Source organism: Lathyrus oleraceus, chromosome 4 (assembly GCF_024323335.1).
Source record: "Lathyrus oleraceus cultivar Zhongwan6 chromosome 4, CAAS_Psat_ZW6_1.0, whole genome shotgun sequence".
NCBI lineage: Eukaryota > Viridiplantae > Streptophyta > Magnoliopsida > Fabales > Fabaceae > Lathyrus > Lathyrus oleraceus.
The window spans coordinates 145241003-145260356 of NC_066582.1; the positions used below are offsets into that span (position 1 = coordinate 145241003).

Genomic DNA, 19354 nt, shown 5'->3' on the forward strand with positions numbered 1-19354 from the left:
GAGGACACCTATATATACACATCACAAGCATGGGTTAATTCAGTAATGTAATCATTTAAGGTAAAATTATTTTTATATATTTAAACAAAAAATGGATAGCCTCAATTACTTAAAAACTTTCCTGTAAATTTTAATAATAAATATAATTTATTTCTACTTATGTTTCAATAATATATATATATATATATATATATATATATATATATATATATATATATATATATATATATATATATATATATATATATATATATATATATATATATATATATATATATATAATTTCTTTATTGATTAAATACTATTAATAACTAATGAGATATTTATTTAAAAAAGAAGTATATTGATAACAAAATATATTCTTCAATTTAAAAATCTTGAATATCTATATTTGATATTTATTCCATCTTTTAAGGAAAAATAAACACAAGTTTAATATGTTTACTATAAATTAGGTAAACAGTTATTCAATTATTTATTAATATTTTTTCTTTTTATACTTTATACATTTAAATATTATTGTTTGGGTCTTGGAAAATAATAAGATAAAGACTTAAATAGTCTTTTGGTACCTATAAGTTAGAATGTTTTTCAATTTGGTCCTAGTATCTTTTTTTTGTCTGAGTGCCTATATGTTAAATTTTGTTTGGTTTTAGTCCTTAAAGTCACTTTTCCGTTACAAAAAAGTTGATGTGGCAAAAGTCGTTTATTTGCCAGATTTTTTGTTTTAATTATTTATTTTTAATGAAATCCACATAGAATAATAATAATTATTTGATTATTTGAGGATCAAATTAGAAAAGTAAAAAGTTTCAAAAATTGATCCCATAAGGGTTTCAAACCCTATACTTGCTATTTAGATAGAGGGCAAATCTCCACCAAGCAATTTTTATTCTTTGTGTAACATTTAAAGTATTTAATATTTCAAATAATTTTATTTGAAATTAGTTGCTTAAATATTTTCAAATTTTAATATTTAATATCTCAACTATTAATATTAAATTATTTAGTTTATTAAATAATAAGTATAAAAAATTATTAAGTTATATAATTTTTCAACAAATAATATACAAATTATTTATTTTATTAAATAATAAATTTATAAAAATTTTAAGTTATTTAATTTTTCAAGTATTAATATTTAAATGATTTATTTTATTAAAAAATAATTTTATAAAATATTTCAATTATTTAATATTTCAACTATTAATATTTAAATTATTTAGTTTATTAAATAAAAAGCTTATAAAGTATTTTAATTATTTAATATTTCAACTATTAATATTTAAATTATTTAGTTTATTAAATAAAAAGCTTATAAAGTTTTTCAATTATTTAATATTTCAACTATTAATATTTAAATTATTTAGTTTATTAAATCATAAGTTACTAAAATATTTCAATTATTTAATACTTCAACTATTAATAATCCAATTATATTATTTATAAACTAATTAGTTTATAAAATATTTCAATTATTTAATATCTCAACTATTAATCAGTTTATTAAGTATTTAATCAATATTTAATGATATTATGATAAATATGTATTAAATAGTTGAATTGTTGAATAAATTAATAATAAAATAGTATATATAATATTTATAACTGAAATATTAAATAGTATATTAATAATGTTATGAGAAATGCGAAATGTTACTATTTTATCTATCAGTTAACAATAAAATAGTTTATTAAATATTAATAATTGAAATATTAAATAGTATATTAAATATTAATAGTTGAAATATAAAATAGTTAAAATATTGTGAGAAATATGTATTTCAAATATTACTAATTAAAATATTCATAATTGAAATATTAAATAGTATATTTAATAATATATTAAATATTGGTAATGCTAACTTGTGCTCTAAGGGCACTAGTTAAGAACTAAATAAAGAAGTATTGTCTTGGAAATTATGCACTAATTATAATAAAAGTATAAAATTAATTATTTTCATTGTTATTTCCAATATATATTTGTGATGCATATTACAAACAACTTAGATAATTGGGCTAGTGGATTGAGAGTACTTTGTTATGGATTATTTGAGCAAAATAGATTTTTTTGCCTTTTAAGATTCACGACCTAGACAAAAAATTATGGTTTTTTTAATTTTAAATACAAAAATACAAATTTATTCTATCAATATAATTATTATTAAAATGCACATAAAAATAAATGAAAAAACCAAACAAAAAACTTAAACTATAGCAACACGTATGTTGAAAGGTGATAATATTATTCTATTTTATTATTGATTAATCGTTAGGACAAATATTTCAACACTAAAATGTGTTTAATGCAAAATTTACTTCACGTGTATGACTACTGGCAAACAGCTAAACATGTACAACGATGTTGATTTGAAGAAAGATCTTGACAAGAACATCCATGAACCATAGCGCTTGCTCCAAGTGCGGCGTTGAGTTCTTCACCGCAGTTGCGAGAATTGCTGCATTTACCCGACAAATCCAAATGTCTTGGACAAAACGTGATATCTACATGTTTGACACAAACATAAATATGTATGAAATCGTCATTTAGAATTAGAACATATTTGTATTATGTTATGATAGATGTACCTGCAATAGGAATACGAGATCCGAAGGTAGAGGTCAAGAGAACAAACAAGGCTACAACCATTAGAAGAATGCTTCCAGACTTCATCATGATATATTCTTTATAAAACAATATTTTCAAATGAAAATCTTAAATTATTGAGACAATGTAAATAAAGAGGACACCTATATATACACATCACAAGCATGGGTTAATTCAGTAATGTAATCATTTAAGGTAAAATTATTTTTATATATTTAAACAAAAAATGGATACCCTCAATTACTTAAAAACTTTCCTGTAAATTTTAATAATAAATATAATTTATTTCTACTTATGTTTCAATAATATATATATATATATATATATATATATATATATATATATATATATATATATATATATATAATTTTTTTATTGATTAAATACTATTAATAACTAATGAGTTATTTATTTAAAAAAGAAGTATATTGATAACAAAATATATTCTTCAATTTAAAAATCTTGAATATCTATATTTGATATGTATTCCATCTTTTAAGGAAAAATAAACACAAGTTTAATATGTTTACTATAAATTAGGTAAACAGTTATTCAATTATTTATTATTATTTTTTCTTTTTATACTTTATACATTTAAATATTATTGTTTGGGTCTTGGAAAATAATAAGATAAAGACTTAAATAGTCTTTTGGTACCTATAAGTTAGAATGTTTTTCAATTTGGTCCTAGTATCTTTTTTTTGTCTGAGTGCTTATATGTTAAATTTTGTTTGGTTTTAGTCCTTAAAGTCACTTTTCCGTTACAAAAAAGTTGATGTGGCAAAAGTCGTTTATGTGGCAGATTTTTTGTTTTAATTATTTATTTTTAATGAAATCCACATAGAATAATAATAATTATTTCATTATTTGAGGATCAAATTAGGAAAGTAAAAAGTTACAAAAATTGATCCCATAAGGGTTTCAAACCCTATACTTACTATTTAGATAGAGGGCAAATCTCCACCAAGCAATTTTTATTCTTTGCGTAACATTTAAAGTATTTAATATTTCAAATAATTTTATTTGAAATTAGTTGCTTAAATATTTTCAACTTTTAATATTTATAATATTTAATATCTCACCTATTAATATTAAATTATTTAGTTTATTAAATAATAAGTATAAAAAATTATTAAGTTATATAATTTTTCAACAAATAATATACAAATTATTTATTTTATTAAATAATAAATTTATAAAATTTTAAAGTTATTTAATTTTTCAAGTATTAATATTTAAATGATTTATTTTATTAAAAAATAAATTTATAAAATATTTCAATTATTTAATATTTCAACTATTAATATTTAAATTATTTAGTTTATTAAATAAAAAGCTTATAAAGTATTTTAATTATTTAATATTTCAACTATTAATATTTAAATTATTTAGTTTATTAAATAAAAAGCTTATAAAGTTTTTCAATTATTTAATATTTCAACTATTAATATTTAAATTATTTAGTTTATTAAATCATAAGTTACTAAAATATTTCAATTATTTAATACTTCAACTATTAATAATCCAATTATTTCATTTATAAACTAATTAGTTTATAAAATATTTCAATTATTTAATATCTCAACTATTAATCAGTTTATTAATTATTTAATCAATATTTAATGATATTATGATAAATATGTATTAAATAGTTGAATTGTTGAATAAATTAATAATAAAATAGTATATATAATATTTATAACTGAAATATTAAATAGTATATTAATAATGTTATGAGAAATGCGTATTTCAGATGTTACTATTTTATCTATCAGTTAACAATAAAATAGTTTATTAAATATTAATAATTGAAATATTAAATAGTATATTAAATATTAATAGTTGAAATATAAAATAGTTAAAATATTGTGAGAAATATGTATTTCAAATATTACTAGTTAAAATATTCATAATTGAAATATTAAATAGTATATTTAATAATTTTTTGAGAAATACATATCTCAAATATTATTATTTTAATTATCAATTAATAATAAAATAGTATATTAAATATTGGTAATGCTAACTTGTGCCCTAAGGGCACTAGTTAAAAACTAAATAAAGAAGTATTGTCTTGGAAATTATGCACTAATTATAATAAAAGTATAAAATTAATTATTTTCATTGTTATTTTCAATATATATTTGTGATGCATATTACAAACAACTTAGATAATTGGGCTAGTGGATTGAGAGTACTTTGTTATGGATTATTTGAGCAAAATAGATTTTTTTGCCTTTTAAGATTCACAACCTAGACAAAAAATTATGGTTTTTTTAATTTTAAATACAAAAATACAAATTTATTCTATCAAAATAATAATTATTAAAATGCACATAAAAATAAATGAAAAAACCAAACAAAAAACTTAAACTATAGCAACACGTATGTTGAAAGGTGACAATATTATTCTATTATATTATTGATTAATCGTTAGGACAAATATTTCAACACTAAAATGTGTTTAATGCAAAATTTACTTCACGTGTATGACTACTGGCAAACAGCTAAACATGTACAACGATGTTGATTTGAAGAAAGATCTTGACAAGAACATCCATGAACCATAGCGCTTGCTCCAAGTGCGGCGTTGAGGTCTTCACCGCAGTTGCGAGAATTGCTGCATTTACCCGACAAATCCAAATGTCTTGGACAAAAAGTGATATCTACATGTTTGACACAAACATAAATATGTATGAAATCGTCATTTAGAATTAGAACATATTTGTGTTATGTTATGATAGATGTACCTGCAATAGGAATACGAGATCCGAAGGTAGAGGTCAAGAGTACAAACAAGGCTACAACCATTAGAAGAATGTTTCCAGACTTCATCATGATATATTCTTCTTTATATAATAATATTTTCAAATGAAAATCTTAAATTATGAGACAACGTAAATAAAGAGGACATGTATGTAATCATTTAAGGTAAAATTATTTTTATATATCTACTTTTAAGATGATCAAATAGAAAAAAGTATGCAAATGAACAAAATCATAAGTTAGGCGAATTGAATAAAAAAAGTATGTCAAATTTCGAGGTATGACACATACAATGCCTTCTCCAATCTATAGAACTTGGACTCCTGATTCTTCACAATAAAACCAAGAGGTTATGTCACATACACCTCTTCTTCCAAAGGAACATTCAAAAACATTGATTTGACATCCATTTGGTAAATTGATAAATTATTGTTATTTACATTACCAACAACTAGCCTAATGGTTTCAATTCTAGCCATTGAACCAAATACTTCTTCAAAGTTTATGTCTTCTTAATTACCCTAATTACAATCCATAATACAGCTAATTTCATGTTCCTATAAGTAATTTCGTACTAAACTCTATTTAATACTCTAACTAACTCTACCATTTTACAATTTAATAAATTTGCCTCGACAACATAAAAATTGATTCAACTATATATTATATAAAATATAATTAAAAAATTGATTCAAATATATCAAAATACATTAAAAGAGAGTTTTTCATTGGGTAAGGTGATGTATGATATGAGTAATTTCCAATGGGTGAATTATTTTATGGATTTGGGATAAAAAGAGAATTTTGAAATCTTGAATTATGGTGTGGATTTGGAATAAGAATAGCCTATTAAATTAATAAACTAAAAATAGAATCAGACAAATCTAATTAAGACCCTAAACTAAGGGAACATGCATTTCAAGATTATAAATTATAAGTACTAAGGGATCATGAATTTTTAATTTAAAAAAAGGCTAAAAATAATCATGGACCATATTGAATCATTAACCAAAACTTAAATTAACATATAATGAGTGGTTAAAATTATGATGAATCATAATGTTTAGAAATGAATTAATGACCTAAAACCAATTAAAATCTAATAGGTTCTAAAACATTTATCATTTGTTTTCAAAGTTTTTCAAAATAACAAAGAACAATTAAAGTCTAATTCAATCATTACTCAAACACTTTACTAATCTCCATAATCTCTCTTTTTAATTCTAACACTTAATTTAATTGCCAATTGAAATATTATATATGGTATTATTATAACTAGTAAAATAAAACCATACTATATATAGTAATAATAATATATGTAGTAATGATATGAAGTGCATGATGACTTGTTTTCTTTTGAGCCGTACACAAACAGTAATTGAATATGTTTTCTTCAATGTACCTAAAATTCAACTAGCAAAGAATTTTTGTGCATATTACACACCACTCACTACATACCAGTGGTAAAAGAAAGCTACTACATCAAGTATCACATGAATAATGAAAGAGAGAGAAAAAAAAGAAAGAACGATTAAAATGTGTTCATTTGCCACAATGGATTGCCCGACCACAACTTGTTTGACTCAACGAAGAGCTTCGGCGGCGGCATCGGTTTTCTATTGGTTTTGCAGTATCTAACAGGTGGTTTCTTATGTCATATCAAATGACACTAACATGGTGATGATAATAATAATAATGAGTAGAGAGGAAATTAAATTATATGAAACAAAACTAACCTAAGTGGTAGTGATAGAAAAAACATAGCAGTAGCAAGTAAACCCAAAAAAACTAGCTTTAAAAAAAAATCGATAACGGCCAACGAAATCGAATTAGACGAGTTAACATATCCTTAGAATCAGAATTTCGCAAAGAAATTAAATACATACTTCAAATTACGAAATAAGTTACGAATTATATACGGGAAAAACAACAAAAATTGGCAAAAAAATCGATTAAAGAATGCGTCGGTTCAGCTAAACTATGCATCGGAATGAAAAACTAATTATATATTCACGATCAACACGAAAAATTAATTCAAATTGTATATTCACATGTTAATAATAGTTAAGAATTAAAGAATCACTATTTTCAAGTTTATGTGTTTTATATCAAAATAAGTGATTATCTAATAAGCAAATCCAAAACAGTAGCTTAAATCAATCAACCAACAAACATCCAATAATTCATGGCAAGGGTGTGGAAGAGATAAATGATTATCGACGGAGCGGAGATTTGCTCCGGTTAGCGTTGAAAAATTGAGCGCCAAAAAGAAACCCGAAATACTTCAAGAATAAGCTCCATTAATTCAATTAACTTCCAAGCTTTGATAATTATTCTTGATGATGAATGAATATAGAAGATGAATCATGAATGTAGAATATTGATGAATAAGCTTGAATTTATGAATCTTGGATGATGATTGTTGATAAATCTTGATAAACTTTAGATGATGATTGTTGTAGAAATTGTTGATGGATGATTTTTTATGATAATGCTTGAATTGTTGATTGATCATTGTTGATGATAATATAGAAATTGTTGATGGCTAAGTTCCACCATTTTAGAACATTAATGTGAAGTTCTAAATGATGATGAAGATGGACTTTAGTGAGGGTGAGGGAGAAGATCCATATTGAGAGAGAAATTAAGAGAGAATAGAAGAAAAATGGTAGAAAAATAATGGTTAATTGTGAATTTTCTAAGTTAGGTTAGTGATATTAGCTACGGTCAAAAGTATGAGAAATAACATGTTTATATAGAATTGGTAGGTGAATTATCACCATTGGATTGTGATCCAACTAATTGATTTTATCAATGGTTAGAAATTAATTTAAGCTCAAGTTGCAGATCACCAATTTCAACCATAGGATTAATTGTTAAGAGTAACCAGGATTGAATGAAAAAAATGGAAGTTGAGCTTTGTGTTTGTTTTGAAGTTTTGGGTTAGTTTGGAAGTTATGGTAGTTAAGGGTAATTAGGTAAATTGACGGCTTGTGGAGAAATAGATAGTTAAGGGTAGTTAGAGACCAATGGTGTTGGAGTTTAGCAAAAATACCAAGTTAGAATGTAAGGCAAAGAGTCACTAGTAATTAACTTGAATTTTAATGTCTTTGCCTTAATTTTTCTACCACTTTGGCTTGAATTTTGAGTGGCTTAACCCATGACTTTTAGTACTTTTGAGAAGTGGTATTTTCCAATAAATGAATGAAATCTTCCTTTTATTCCAGCTTTGTTCTTTTCTTTGAATTCAGGCAAACCTCATAAATAACCATGAATCTCAAATAAAAAGATGATCTCCACCACAAGTAATACGGGAAATAAACCCGAATAATTACCAAATAATATTCACCTCAAAAATCCACTTAAACCGATTAAATCTATTATCATTGAATATTTGACATAAATTTGTTACCATATGCAAATGTCGATGAAAAGATGATCAAATAGAAAAAAGTATGCAAATGAACAAAATCATAAGTTAGGCGAATTGAATAAAAAAAGTATGACAAATTTCGAGGTATGACACATACAATGCCTTCTCCAATCTATAGAACTTGGACTCCTGATTCTTCACAATAAAACCAAGAGGTTATGTCACATACACCTCTTCTTCCAAAGGACCATTCAAAAACATTGATTTGACATCCATTTGGTAAATTGATAAATTATTGTTATTTACATTACCAACAACTAGCCTAATGGTTTCAATTCTAGCCATTGAACCAAATACTTCTTCAAAGTTTATGTCTTCTTAATTACCCTAATTACAATCCATAATACAGCTAATTTCATGTTCCTATAAGTAATTTCGTACTAAACTCTATTTAATACTCTAACTAACTCTACCATTTTACAATTTAATAAATTTGCCTCGACAACATAAAAATTGATTCAACTATATATTATATAAAATATAATTAAAAAATTGATTCAAATATATCAAAATACATCAAAAGAGAGTTTTTCATTGGGTAAGGTGATGTATGATATGAGTAATTTCCAATGGGTGAATTATTTTATGGATTTGGGATAAAAAGAGAATTTTGAAATCTTGAATTATGGTGTGGATTTGGAATAAGAGGTGGATTTCCAAAATATGGGGTGTTTTGTTGATTTGGGATACAAAGAGGACTTCCATCATTTTGCATAAAATTGGAGCATGTGTTATGTTGATTGAGGTTCATTTTCAAATGAAATGTGTACACACAAAAAATTAAAATTAAATAAAATAAATTGGTCAAATTTAGACTAGATGTGAGTGAAAAATGTGATAAAATAAATTACCTATTTATACTACTAAAAAATATTACCGTTATTTTATTGTTGTTGCAATCTTATCATTCCAAAATGAAATCAATATCCTGAAATCAAATTAGTTATTATTGTAGTTTTTTTGCCAAATATTATCGTTGCTTGATTTTCTTTAAATGACAAAATGAATTTTTTTAATAATAAATATTACCGTTATTCTATTGTTGTTGCAATCTTATCATTCCAAAATGAAATCAATATTCTGAAATCAAATTAATTATTATTGTAGTTTTTCTGCCAAATATTATCGTTACTTGATTTTCTTTAAATGACAAAATGAATTTTTTTAATAATAAATATACTGATTTTTTAAGTGGTCTTTCTGAGATGTCAAACCGAGAATATGAAAAGAGGGAGAAGTAATATGAAACGGTTTGATGAAAATTAGGGTTTTATTTAATTGAATAAATTGATATTATTATTATTATTATTAATATTGTTATTTATTAATATTTATTATCATCATTATTAATCCCATTTACCCAATTAATAACTCAAAATATTCCATAACTACTATTCCAAAATCACTAACAATATTATACCATTTTAACTAACTCTACCATTTTACAATTTAATAAATTTGCCTCGACAACATAAAAAAACGCCTTTTCCTATTACTTGCACGCCGAAAATTTCCTTGGGAACACAACAGTCTTCACGCCTTCTTCTTCAAGAATGCTGCTAATCAATTCGATGTTATATATGTGTAACATCAAAGGTTGAATCCTTTTCAGCATTTTGCCACACACCTCTATCAAATTTATATACTCTTTTTTTCCAGGTTATTAGGTTTGTAATTTTATAGTCATCTAAATTTGCAGTTACATTAATTTTTGAATTTTTTTTCAGTGAAAATGAGTAGAAAGGTTGATTCTGTGAAAGACATCAATGACTCAAAAGAACCTTGGCGTCTTGCTGTTCGAATAATGGATGTTTGGAGTATTGTGAATAATAAGGGTATTGAACATTTGGAGATGATTGTTATGGATTCCTTGGTAAATTGCTTTTCTTTTTTTAAGTATAGATTTTTGTATGATAGTTAGTAATTACAACAAAATGCTTTTTTGTATAACATATAAAAAGAAGATTATTTTTATTTTGTTAGGGTGATCAGATTCAGGTCCTTATTCGTCATGACCATTTACTGAAATGGAAAGAGGTCATTAAGGAGAATATGATCTGCATTATAAACAATGGCAGTGTCTATAACAATGATTTTCAGTGGAAGGTATGTGATCATTCAAAAAAAATTGTGTTTCTTGGTGGTACCACAATGAAGGCAATCGAACTTCAAAATATTCCACCTAAAGGATATTTCTTTATAGATTTTGGTGAGATACTTCAAGGCAAATGCAAAACCGATAGACTGGAAGGTAATTTAAATTCTATTATAACTTATATAACTTATATTTTTGCAAACACATTCAATAATGAACCTTACTTTAATGTAGATATTATTGGTGTTGTTAGTGAGATAAACCATATCCAATCCAACACTCAGGGGAAGAAAGTTGTTGTTTCTGTTGTGCTGAAAGATTTGAAGTAATGCGCATTGTTTTCATAACTTATGTGTTTGATAAATTTATATATTTTGCATCACTGAATCCCATCATATAATATTGTTTATTTATATTGCAAAATAGGGGTAATTGCATAAATTGCAATTTATGGGAAATCTATGGATCAAAATTAAAGAGGCAAATCATTGGGGTTCAGGTCAATATTTGAGATTACTATTTGTTCACATGTTATTATCAGGCAGCATTAACAGGCCAAGACATGTATGGAGTAAAACATGTCATCTCTTAGCTGATGGAATACTATATGCTCAACAGCGAATTGCAAACAATAGAGGTATTATTTTTCCTATATTGTGAATTTTTATTATATTTATTTGTTTGATTCTTAAAAGTAAATTTGTTTTATAGTTTACACTTATAATTACTATTGTATAAAGGTTTGAGGTTGTCGGATGAAGAGATAATGAATTTAACATTAATTGAGATTGAACGAAATCTTCAAAGGAAGAGCCGAAGTCTAAAGGAATTTGCTGGAATGCCTTATCCAAGTGGATATGTGGTTGAGCAGTTGGGAAATAAGCTCATATACGAAGAGCGGAGTTACAATCCAGCCGAACAATTGCAAGAATACAATAATTTGTTCTTAAATCTTACAGGTAAATATGTTAAATGTTTGTAAGTTTTGTCATAATTTTATAAAGTTAACTTTTAAAGTATGATTTTATCTTACAATTTTTTTTAATGTATAATTAATTTATTCACTGCATGTTTGCTATGTATTTTTTTAAAATTAGATGAGCAAAGAGGTGTATTCAAGCGAATAAGGGAAGCAGTAAACAATCAACAAGGAGGCGTATTTTTTTTGTATGGATACGGTGGCACAGGGAAAACCTACATGTGGAGAACTCTAGCTTCCTACATAAGATCAAAGAAACAAATTTGTTTAACTGTTGCTTCATCGGGCATAGCTTCACTACTACTTCCAGGAGGTCGAACGGCTCATTCAATGTTCAAGATTCCAATACCTACAATGGAGTCTTCTACATGTAATATCGACAAAGGTAGTGATCGTGCAGAGCTACTAAAAATGGCAAAGTTGATAATTTGGGATGAAGCTCCAATGGCACACAGATTTTGTTTTGAAGCGTTTGATAAAACCCTTAAAGACATAATGGGGCGTTCCAATTGTTCTGACAAATTATTCGGAGGGAAAGTAATTGTATTTGGTGGAGATTTTCGGCAAATATTACCAGTTGTACAAAGGGGCAGTCGTTCAGATATAATACATTCTACAATAAATTCATCATACATCTGGGATCATTGTGTTGTGCTGAAGCTTACAAAGAACACGCGACTCCAACAAGCCGGCAATACTTCAAGTACATCTGAATTAGAATTGTTTTCTAATTGGATATTAAAAGTTGGCGATGGGAAATTGGAAGAACCTAACGATGGTTACACGGATATTCCTATTCCAAATGATTTCTTAATTTCTAACTATGATGATCCACTAGAAGCCATTGTTAGTGAAACATATCCGAATTTTCTTAACAATTACAAGAATCCAGAATTTTTGCAATCAAGAGCTATATTGGCAGGAACAATTGAAACGGTTGACATCATAAATCAATACGTTTTGGGATTCATACCAGGTATGCGTTATCCATTGTAAACATATTTATAGATACATTCATATATTTATATGTACTAACATAGATTTATAATAATAAAATTTCAAAAAAAATCCGAAAGGTGAAGAAAAGGAATATTTAAGTTCAGATTCTGTAGACACTTTTGACGGTGAAGGAAATGAAGCTTTTGATGTTTTGACCCCAAAAATTTTGAATACACTTACAACTTCCGGTCTACCTAACCACAAGATTAAATTGAAGATTGAGACCCCTATTATGTTGCTTCGAAACATTGATCAACCTGAAGGTCTTTGCAATGGAACAAGGCTTATAGTTGCAAAATTGACAAACCACGTTATCGAGGCAAAGATTATATCTGGAAAGAATATTGGAGGGGTTATCTATATTCCAAGAATGGATATGACTCCAACACAATCTCCGTGGCAATTCAAAATGACTAGAAGGCAATTTCCCATAACTATATGTTATGCTATGACAATTAACAAATCTCAAGGTCAGTCATTGGATTATGTTGGATTGTATTTGCCTAGAAGTGTATTTAGTCATGGTCAACTATATGTTGCAATATCAAGGGTCAAAAGCAAATACGGGCTTAAGATATTAATCCATGACAAGGATAACCATCCATTGAATTCTACAACAAACGTCATGTTCAAAGAAGTTTTTGAAAACTTATAGAACGTAAGTTTTTCATTAGTTATATTATATCAAGAAATGTCGTTGTTTATTATTAGAATTTTATTGAATGAGTTGTATAAAATATACATTATGTTTTAACATTTTTTATATGGATGTAATTGTTTTTTACAGGGTAATGAATCATCACTTCCTAAAAGGTTGCGGGCAGGTTTTGTATAAACCCAATTTTTTAAGGACCAAAGAATTGTACGAAGTTAAACCATTTTTGTTGCTGGACTTATTTCTCACAATTTTAACTAAAATTGTGAACCTTTTGTTTCAATATCTTTTGTTGCATTAAACCTTACTGTATCAATCGCAATTAATTTCAACATTTGGTAGTATTCATTACTATATTTTAAAACAAATGAGGTTCTAGTATTTCTTTTACATGGTTTATGTATTTTGGTTAAATAATCATTTATTATGAAGGTTAATATTTGCGCTTTTATACCTCAAATTAGTAACAGATTGGAAAATTTCATCCATTACTAAATAAATATATTTTTATTTCTTATGTCCAAAATCTCAATGATAAATGGAATGTTTATTCATAACATTAACAATGGAATGTTTATTATATATCAATATACCAATAAATTGTAAAAATATTTTTGTATTATATTTTTTGATTATTTCCTTAATATAGTATACAAAAAAATTAAGCAAATTATATTACTATAAATTAATAATGTTTTACTTTATTATGTCCAAAACTGGAAAAAGTTATTTGTGGAAATTTTTTGAACCCATTTATTGATCATTTAACATCCATTACATTAAAAAAAACTCTTATGCAATAAATTTGTGTACGTTGATCCAACCATATATATATATATATATATATATATATATATATATATATATATATATATATATATATATATATATATATATATATATATATAAACAAAAAATTTATTATATTTTAATTTTTTTAAATAAATTATTGCACTTGCGCGACCCGTGCGAACGCACGGGTCCTTTACTAGTTTAAACAAAAAATGGATACCCTCAATTACATAAAAACTTTCCTATAAATTTTAATAATAAATACAATTTATTTCTACTTATGTTTCAATAATATATATATATATATATATATATATATATATATATATATATATATATATATATATATATATATATATATATATATATAATTTCTTTATTGATTAAATACTATTAATAACTAATGAGTTATTTATTTAAAAAAGAAGTATATTGATAACAGAATATATTCTTCAATTTAAAAATCTTGAATATCTATATTTGATATTTATTCCATCTTTTGAGGAAAAATAAACACAAGTTTAATATGTTTACTATGAATTAGGTAAATAGTTATTCAATTATTTATTAATATTTTTTCTTTTTATACTTTATACATTTAAATATTATTGTTTGGGTCTTGGAAAATAATAAGATAAAGACTTAAATAGTCTTTTGGTACCTATAAGTTAGAATGTTTTTCAATTTGGTCATAGTATCTTTTTTTTTGTCTGAGTGCTTATATGTTAAATTTTGTTTGGTTTTAGTCCTTAAAGTCACTTTTCCGTTACAAAAGTGTTGATGTGGCAAAAGACGTTTATGTGGCAGATATTTTGTTTTAATTATTTATTTTTAATGAAATCAACATAGAATAATAATAATTATTTCATTATTTGAGGATCAAATTAGAAAAGTAAAAAGTTTCAAAAATTGATCCCATAAGGGTTTCAAACCCTATACTTACTATTTAGATAGAGGGCAAATCTCCACCAAGCAATTTTTATTCTTTGTGTAACATTTAAAGTATTTAATATTTCAAATAATTTTATTTGAAATTAGTTGCTTAAATATTTTCAACTTTTAATGTTTATAATATTTAATATCTCAACTATTAATATTAAATTATTTAGTTTATTAAATAATAAGTATAAAAAATTATTAAGTTATATAATTTTTCAACAAATAATATACAAATTATTTATTTTATTAAATAATAAATTTATAAAATATTAAAGTTATTTAATTTTTCAAGTATTAATATTTAAATGATTTATTTTATTAAAAAATAATTTTATAAAATATTTCAGTTATTTAATATTTCAACTATTAATATTTAAATTATTTAGTTTATTAAATAAAAAGCTTATAAAGTATTTTAATTATTTAATATTTCAACTATTAATATTTAAATTATTTAGTTTATTAAATAAAAAGCTTATAAAGTTTTTCAATTATTTAAAATTTCAACTATTAATATTTAAATTATTTAGTTTATTAAATCATAAGTTTCTAAAATATTTCAATTATTTAATACTTCAACTATTAACAATCCAATTATTTCATTTATAAACTAATTAGTTTATAAAATATTTCAATTATTTAATATCTTAACTATTAATCAGTTTATTAAGTATTTAGTCAATATTTAATGATATTATGATAAATATGTATTAAATAGTTGAATTGTTGAATAAATTAATAATAAAATAGTATATATAATATTTATAACTGAAATATTAAATAGTATATTAATAATGTTATGAGAAATGCGTATTTCAAATGTTACTATTTTATCTATCAGTTAACAATCAAATAGTTTATTAAATATTAATAATTGAAATATTAAATAGTATATTAAATATTAATAGTTGAAATATAAAATAGTTAAAATATTGTGAGAAATATGTATATCAAATATGACTAGTTAAAATATTCATAATTGAAATATTAAATAGTATATTTAATAATTTTTTGAGAAATACAAATCTCAAATATTATTATTTTAATTATCAATTAATAATAAAATAGTATATTAAATATTGGCAATGCTAACTTGTGCCCTAAGGGTACTAGTTAAGAACTAAATAAAGAAGTATTGTCTCTGAAATTATGCACTAATTATAATAAAAGTATAAAATTAATTATTTTCATTGTTATTTCCGATATATATTTGTGATGCATATTACAAACAACTTAGATAATTGGGCTAGTGGATTGAGAGTACTTTGTTATGGATTATTTGAGCAAAATAGATTTTTTTGCCTTTTAAGATTCACGACCTAGACAAAAAATTATGGTTTTTTTAATTTTAAATACAAAAATACAAAAATACAAATTTATTCTATCAAAATAATAATTATTAAAATGCACATAAAAATGAATGAAAAAACCAAACAAAAAACTTAAACTATAGCAACACGTAAGTTGAAAGGTGACAATATTATTCTATTTTATTATTGATTAATCGTTAGGACAAATATTTCAACACTGAAATGTGTTTAATGCAAAATTTACTTCACGTGTATGACTACTGGCAAACAGCTAAACATGTACAACGATGTTGATTTGAAGAAAGATCTTGACAAGAACATCCATGAACCATAGCGCTTGCTCCAAGTGCGGCGTTGAGGTCTTCACCGCAGTTGCGGGAATTGCTGCATTTACCCGACAAATCCAAATGTCTTGGACAAAAAGTGATATCTACATGTTTGACACAAACATAAATATGTATGAAATCGTCATTTAGAATTAGAACATATTTGTGTTATGTTATGATAGATGTACCTGCAATAGGAATACGAGATCCGAAGGTAGAGGTCAAGAGAACAAACAAGGCTACAACCATTAGAAGAATGCTTCCAGACTTCATCATGATATATTCTTCTTTATAAAACAATATTTTCAAATGAAAATCTTAAATTATTGAGACAATGTAAATAAAGAGCACACCTATATATACACATCACAAGCATTTGTTAATTCAGTAATGTAATCATTTAAGGTAAAATTATTTTTATATATTTAAACAAAAAATGGATACCCTCAATTACTTAAAAACTTTCCTATAAATTTTAATAATAAATATAATTTATTTCTACTTATGTTTCAATAATATATATATATATATATATATATATATATATATATATATATATATATATATATATATATATATATATATATATATATATATATATATATATATATATATATATATATATATATATATATAATTTCGTTATTGATTAAATACTATTAATAACTAATGAGTTATTTATTTAAAAAAGAAGTATATTGATAACAAAATATATTCTTCAATTTAAAAATCTTGAATATCTATATTTGATATTTATTCCATCTTTTGAGGAAAAATAAACACAAGTTTAATATGTTTACTATAAATTAGGCGAACAGTTATTCAATGACATGACTTCCCAAAAGACAAGGAATGGAGAAATTTCCAGGATCTTTATCCTTTTTGGCTAACTTATTCTCGGAAATAGAATTGCACTCCAAGGGCTTCGGACCGTCTAGTCTATGTTTATTGGTAAGGATGTCTTTGAGAAACTTTGCATAAGAAGGTATTTGGGTGATGGCTTATGTGAAAGGGATTTCTACATGAAGTTTTTCTATAACCTTAATGAATTTCTGATACTGGTTATTGATCTGGGTTTGTTTGAGTCTTTGCGGATATGGTATCGATGGTTTATATGGCGGGGGTGGTACATAGGTTTTATCTTTAGATTTTTCTCCTTTTTCTTGACCTTCCTGGTTTTCAGACTCCTCTGGTTTCTTTACTTCGTCCGTGGGTTCGGTATATTCCTTAGAAGTTTTGGGTTCACTCAATCTTGGGTTTGGTGGCTCACCATAAGCGTTCCCACTTTGTAGGGTAATGCATTGGCTTGCCCTCGCGGATTCTGTTGTGGTTGTCCAGGGAACTGTCCTCCAGGTGTGGTCTAGGGGCTTGATTTAAAGCTACCTGAGAGATCTGGGTTTCAAGCATCTTAATATGAGTAACTATTTGGTCAACCTTGGTTCCTAACTGGGTAATCAGTTCGTTAACGTGAATGTTTTGGTTCATGAACTCTTTGTTTTGTTGGGTTTGAGCAGTGATAAAATTTTCCATAATTTTCTCAAGGCTCGACTTTGGTGGTACGGGTTGCATAGGTTGATTTGGTCTTGGGGCTTGGTAACCTGTTTGTCTCGGAGGTGTATTATTTTAGATAGGGTTATTGTTCTTATAGGAGAAGTTCAGGTGATTCCTCCATCCAGGGTTATAGGTATTAGAATATGGGTTCCCTTTGGTGTAGTTCACTTGCTCAGAGTGGGTTTCATTTAATATACTGCATTCTGCAGATTAGTGTCCTTTGGTTCCACATATCTCACAATCCGACGAAACTGCAGCTGCAGTATTCGAGTTTATGCACATATGCTTGACCTTAAGGGCTAACGCATCCATTTTAGCTTGCATCATGTCTATAGAGCTTAATTCATGTACTCCTCCTTGGACTTCCTTTTTCTCAACTGTTGCTCGTTCGACTCCCCATGATTGATGGTTTTGAGCCATATCTTTGATGAGGGCACTAGCTTCAGGATAAGGTTTGTTCATCAGTGCACCGCATGCGGCAGCATCGATGGTCGTCTTAGTGTTATAGTTAAGTCCATTATAGAAGGTCTGAATGATTAACCAATTTTCTAAACCATGATGTGGGCATGCTCTTAACAACTCTTTATATCTCTCTCAAGCTTCGAACAACGATTCTCCTTGGTTCTGGGTGAATCTAGTTATATGGTTTCGAAGAACAGCGGTCTTACTTGGGTGAAAGTATCTAGCAAGGAATACTCTTCTAAGGTTGTCTCAAGTCGTAATGGAATTGGGTGGAAGGGAATCTAACCAAGATAGGGCTTTATCTCCGAGGGAGAAGGGGAATAATCTTAAACGGATCGCCTCAGAAGAAGCTCCATTGGTTTTAAAAGTGTCTGCTAATTGGAGAAAGATTTCTAAATGTTGGTTTGGATTCTCAGTAGCGAGACCTGCGAATTGTCTA

General features: G+C 25.5%; 1 non-coding gene across 1 annotated transcript; it reads left to right on the forward strand.

The window, feature by feature from the left end:
• The first annotated feature begins 19003 nt into the window (after positions 1-19003).
• LOC127077892 (small nucleolar RNA R71) lies at positions 19004-19110 on the forward strand. Its single transcript, XR_007787657.1, has one exon. It is a non-coding gene; the product is annotated as a small nucleolar RNA R71 (small nucleolar RNA).
• Positions 19111-19354: the final 244 nt, after the last annotated feature.